The sequence below is a fragment of the Hyperolius riggenbachi genome, chromosome 6, assembly GCF_040937935.1.
Source record: "Hyperolius riggenbachi isolate aHypRig1 chromosome 6, aHypRig1.pri, whole genome shotgun sequence".
In the NCBI taxonomy this organism is placed as follows: Eukaryota; Metazoa; Chordata; class Amphibia; order Anura; family Hyperoliidae; genus Hyperolius; species Hyperolius riggenbachi.
Window position 1 is genome coordinate 2,465,869 of NC_090651.1, and position 6,000 is coordinate 2,471,868.

A 6,000-nucleotide genomic window follows, 5' to 3' on the forward strand; every position below is an offset into this window, starting at 1 on the left:
ATTTACATTGCTTTTTGGACAATCATTTTCTTCCCTCCAACGCTGCCAGCTGCCTCTCACGTTGATCTGCCGCCGAGCAGATACATTGCATTGCTATATGGACATTTTTGGCAGCAGTGATTGTTGATGCATTGATTGTCTCTTGATCCCTTTTGCTGTGTATGCCATTATTGTGTAAACCTGCCAGTGTATTGTATTATTGTTTGGGCTACTCTCTGTTGTTCAGAGCCCATTGTATGTACAGTGATTTGCAAAAGTATTCGGCCCCCTTGAAGTTTTCCACATTTTGTCACATTACTGCCACAAACACGCATCAATTATATTGGAATACTACGTGATAGACCAATACAAAGTGCTGTACACGTGAAAAGTGGAATGAAAATCATACATCATTCCAAACATTTTTTACAAATAAATAACTGCAAAGTGGTGTGTGCGTAATTATTCGGCCCCCTTTGGTCTGAGTGCAGTGAGTTGCCCATAAACATTGTCTGATGAGTGCTAATGACTAAATAGAGTGCAACTGTGTGTAATCTAATGTCAGCATAAATAAGGCTGCTCTGTGACGGCCTCAGAGGTTGTCTAAGAGAATATTGGGAGCAACAACACCATGAAGTCCAAAGAACACACCAGACAGGTCAGGGATAAAGTTATTGGGAAATTTAAAGCAGGCTTAGGCTACAAAAAGATTTCCAAAGCCTTGAACATCCCACAGAGCACTGTTCAAGCGATCATTCAGAAATGGAAGGAGTATGGCACAACTGTAAACCTACCAAGACAAGGCCGTCCACCTAAACTCACAGGCCGAACAAGGAGAGCGCTGATCAGAAATGCAGTCAGGAGGCCCATGGTGACTCTGGACGAGCTGCAGAGATCTTCAGCTCAAGTGGGAGACTCTGTCCAGTCCATAGGACAACTATTAGTCGTGCACTGTACAAAGTTGGCTCTTATGGGAGAGTGGCAAGAAGAAAGGCATTGTTAACAGAAAGCATAAGAAGTCCCGTTTGCAGTTTGCCACAAGCCATGTGGGGGACACAGTAAACATGTGGAAGAAGGTGCTCTGGTCAGATGAGACCCAAATAGAACTTTTTGGCCAAAATGCAAAACGCTATGTGTGGCGGGAAAACTAACACTGCACATCACTCTGAACACACCATCCCCACTGTCAAATATGGTGGTGGCAGCGTCATTCTCGGGGGGTGCTTCTCTTCAGCAGGGACAGGGAAGCTGGTCAGAGTTGATGGGAAGATGGATGGAGCCAAATACAGGGCGAACTTGGAAGAAAACCTCTTGGAGACTGCAAAAGACTTGAGACTGGGGCGGAGGTTCACCTTCCATCAGGACAACGACCCTAAACATAAAGCCAGGGCAACAATGGAATGGTTTAACCATTTCCGGACCGCAGTGATAGAGATCTACGCCCTGTTTTGATGGGCTCCTGGCTGGCAAGGCGTAGATCTCTATCACCGGCGCCGCCGCTCCCCGCCGCGATCGCGCGCACCGAACCGGCTGCACTTAGCTGTCTTATGACAGCTAAGGCTTCCGGGTATCGGCAGGAGCCGTCACTGATTGGCTCCCTGCCGTGTGATCGCTGTGAGCCAATCACAGCGATCACCCTCCGAAAGGCAACATAGTTGCCGTTCCGCCTCCCTCTCCGCCTCCCTCTCCCTGTCACTGTGGATCTTGTGTGACAGGGAGAGACGCACAGCCTGCAGCCGTGACAGGCTGTGCGATTTTAGTGTAAAAATAAACTTTTTTCCAGCTCTCCCCCCCCCATGTATCCCTTGATCCCCTCCCAACCACCTATATATAGATCTATATATATATATATATATATATATATATATATATATATATATATATATATATATATATATATATAGATCTATATATATATATATATATATATATAGATCTATATATATATATATCTATATATATATATAGATCTATATATATATAGATCTATATATATATATAGATCTATATATATATATATATATATATATATAGATCTATATATATATATATAGATCTATATATATATAGATCTATATATATATAGATCTATATATATATAGATCTATATATATATAGATCTATATATATAGATCTATATATATAGATCTATATATATATAGATCTATATATATATAGATCTATATATATATATATAGATCTATATATATATAGATCTATATATATATATATATATAGATCTATATATATATAGATCTATATATATATACTGGATTGTGATTGTAACCACTTGCCGGCCGCCCCTACCTAGGGGCGGCGGCAAAGTGGAGCCCGCAACGACCGCGCAATACGCCGATCGGCGGCGGCTCGTTGCGGACTAGCTGCCGGGGATCGCACGCTGGATGTGCCCACCCGCGACGTCAACCCGCCAGCCAATTAGCAGCGGCGGCGGGTTGTTAACCCCCGATCTTCCGCATGTAAAGCGGATAATACGCTTTGTAATGTATACAAAGCGTATTATACAGGCTGCCTCCTGCCCTGGTGGTCCCAGTGATTGAGGGACCACCAGGGCAGGTTGCAGCCCTCCTAGTAAGTACCCAAGCACACTGATCCTGCCCCCTGATCGCCCACTGCACCCATCAGACCCCCCCTGCCCACCCCTGGGACACCTGTTTGCACCCAATCACCCCCCTAATCACCCATTAATCACTCCCTGTCACTATCTCAACGCTATTTTTTAGATTAGGTCCTAAACTGCCCCCTGGGGGCTCCTGAACACACCCCCCCCACACCCTTAGATCCTCCCTAGACCCTCCCCCCTGTGTACTGTATACATCTATTCTTCCCTATAATCACCCACTGATCACCTGTCAATCACCCATCAATCACCCCCTGTCACCACCTGTCACTGCCACCCATCAGATCAGACCCTAACCTGCCTTTTGTGGGCACCTGATCACCCACCCACACCCTCAGATTGCGTGCAGACCCACCCTCAGATCACCTCTGAAAGTGCATTGTTTACATCTGTTCTCCCCTCTAATCATCCACTGATCACCCATCAATCACCCCGTCACCACCTGTCACTGCTACCCATCAGATCAGACACTAATCTGCCCCTTGCGGGCACCCAATCACCTGCCCACACCCTAAATTAGCCCCCCAGACCCCCTCTGATCAACTCGCCAGTGCATTGCTTGCATATATTCTCCTCTGTAATCACCTACTGATCACCTATCAACCACCCCGTCACCCCCTGTCACCACCTGTCACTGCTACCCATCAGATCAGGCCCTAATATGCCCCCTGCGGGCTTCTGATCACCCGGCCAAACCCTCACCCGCCCCACCGCAGTGACAGAAATTTTTTTTCTGATCACTGCTGGTACGACTTAATTGCCATGTCCAGGTCATGATTTGAGAACATTCCTGCACTTCAGTGCCAATACAACCTGTCATCTAAGAAGCCACCCTGCTTATGACCGGTTCCACAAAATTCGGCCCCTCATAGACCACCTGTCATCAAAATTTGCAGATGCTTATACCCCTGAACAGTCATTTTGAGGCATTTGGTTTCCAGACTACTCCTCGTGGTTTTGGGCCCCTAAAATGCCAGGGCAGTATAGGAACCCCACAAGTGACCCCATTTTAGAAAGAAGACACCCCAAGGTATTCCGTTAGGTGTATGACGAGTTCATAGAAGATTTTATTTTTTGTCAAAAGTTAGCGGAAATTGATTTGTATTGTTTTTTTTCACAAAGTGTCATTTTCCACTAACTTGTGACAAAAAATAAAATCTTCTATGAACTCACCATACACCTAACGGAATACCTTGGGGTGTCTTCTTTCTAAAATGGGGTCACTTGTGGGGTTTCTATACTGCCCTGGCATTTTAGGGGCCCTAAACCGTGAGGAGTAGTCTAGAAACCAAATGCCTCAAAATTACCTGTGAATAGGACGTTGGGCCCCATAGCGCACCTAGGCTGCAAAAAAGTGTCACACATGTGATATCGCCGTACTCAGGAGAAGTAGTATAATGTGTTTTGGGGTGTATTTTTACACATACCCATGCTGGGTGGGAGAAATCTCTCTGTAAAGGGACAATTGTGTGTAAAAAAAATCAAAACATTTTAATTTACAGAGATATTTCTCCCACCCAGCATGGGTATGTGTAAAAATACACCCCAAAACACATTATACTACTTCTCCTGAGTACGGCGATACCACATGTGTGACACTTTTTTGCAACCTAGGTGCGCTAAGAGGCCCAACGTCCTATGAGTACCTTTAGAATTTCACAGGTCATTTTGAGGCATTTGGTTTCTAGACTACTCCTCACGGTTTAGGGCCCCTAAAATGCCAGGGCATTATAGGAACCCCACAAGTGACCCCATTTTAGAAAAAAGACACCCCAAGGTATTCAATTAGGTGTATGGGGAATTCATAGAAGATTTTATTTTTTGTCACAAGTTAGTGGAAAATGACACTTTGTGAAAAAAACAATAAAAATCAATTTCCGCTAACTTGTGAAAAAAAAATGAAATCTTCTATGAACTCCCCATACTACTAACGGAATACCTTGGGGTGTCTTCTTTCTAAAATGGGGTCACTTGTAGGGTTCCTATACTGTCCTGGCATTTTAGGGGCCCTAAACCGTGAGGAGTAGTCTAGAAAATAAATGCCTCAAAATGACCTGTGAAATCCTAAAGGTACTCATAGGACTTTGGGCCCCTTAGCGCAGTTAGGGTGCAAAAAAGTGTCACACATGTGGTATCGCCGTACTCAGGAGAAGTAGTATAATGTGTTTTGGGGTGTATTTTTACACATACCCATGCTGGGTGGGAGAAATATCTCTGTAAATGGACAATTGTGTGTAAAAAAATCAAAAGAAATCTCATTTACAGAGATATTTCTCCCACCCATCATGGGTATGTGTAAAAATACACCCCAAAACACATTATACTATTTCTCCTGAGTAAGGCGATACCACATGTGTGACATTTCTTTTGCAGCCTAGGTGCGCTAAGGGGCCCAAAGTCCTATGAGCACCTTTAGGCTTTACAGGGGTGCTTACAATTTAGCACCCCCCAAAATGCCAGGACAATAAACACACCCCACAAATGACCCCATTTTGGAAACTAGACACTTCAAGGTATTCAGAGAGGGGCATGGTGAGTCCGTGGCAGATTTCATTTTTTTTTGTCACCAGATAGCAGAAATGGAAACTTTTTTTTATTTATTTTTTTTGTCACAAAGTGTCATTTTCCGCTAACTTGTGACAAAAGATAAAATCTTCTATGAACTCACCATGCCTCTTAGTGAATACTTTGGGGTGTCTTCTTTCCAAAATGGGGTCATTTGGGGGGTATTTATACTATCCTGGAATTCTAGCACCTCATGAAACCTGACAGGTGCTCAGAAATGAGAGAGATGCTTCAAAATGGGAAAATTCAATTTTTGCACCATAGTTTGTAAACGCTATAACTTTTACCCAAACCAATAAATATACACTGAATGGGTTTTTTTTAATCAAAAACATGTTTGTCCACATTTTTCGCGCTGCATGTATACAGAAATTTTACTTTATTTGAAAAATGTCAGCACAGAAAGTTAAAAAAATCATTTTTTTTGCCAAAATTCATGTCTTTTTTGATGAATAGAATAAAAAGTAAAAATCGCAGCACCAATCAAATAGCACCAAAAGAAAGCTGTATTAGTGACAAGAAAAGGAGGTAAAATTCATTTAGATGGTAGCTTGTATGACTGAGCAATAAACCATTTAAGCTGCAGTGGTCTGAATGGAAAAAAGGCTCTGGTCCTTAAGGGTGAAAAGACTGCGGTCCTTAAGTGGTTAAAACAAAACATATCCATGTGTTAGAATGGCCCAGTCAAAGTCCAGATCTAAATCCAATCGAGAATCTGTGGCAAGATCTGAAAACTGCTGTTCACAAATGCTGTCCATCTAATCTGACTGAGGTGGAGCTGTTTTGCAAAGAAGAATGGGCAAGGATTTCAGTCTCTA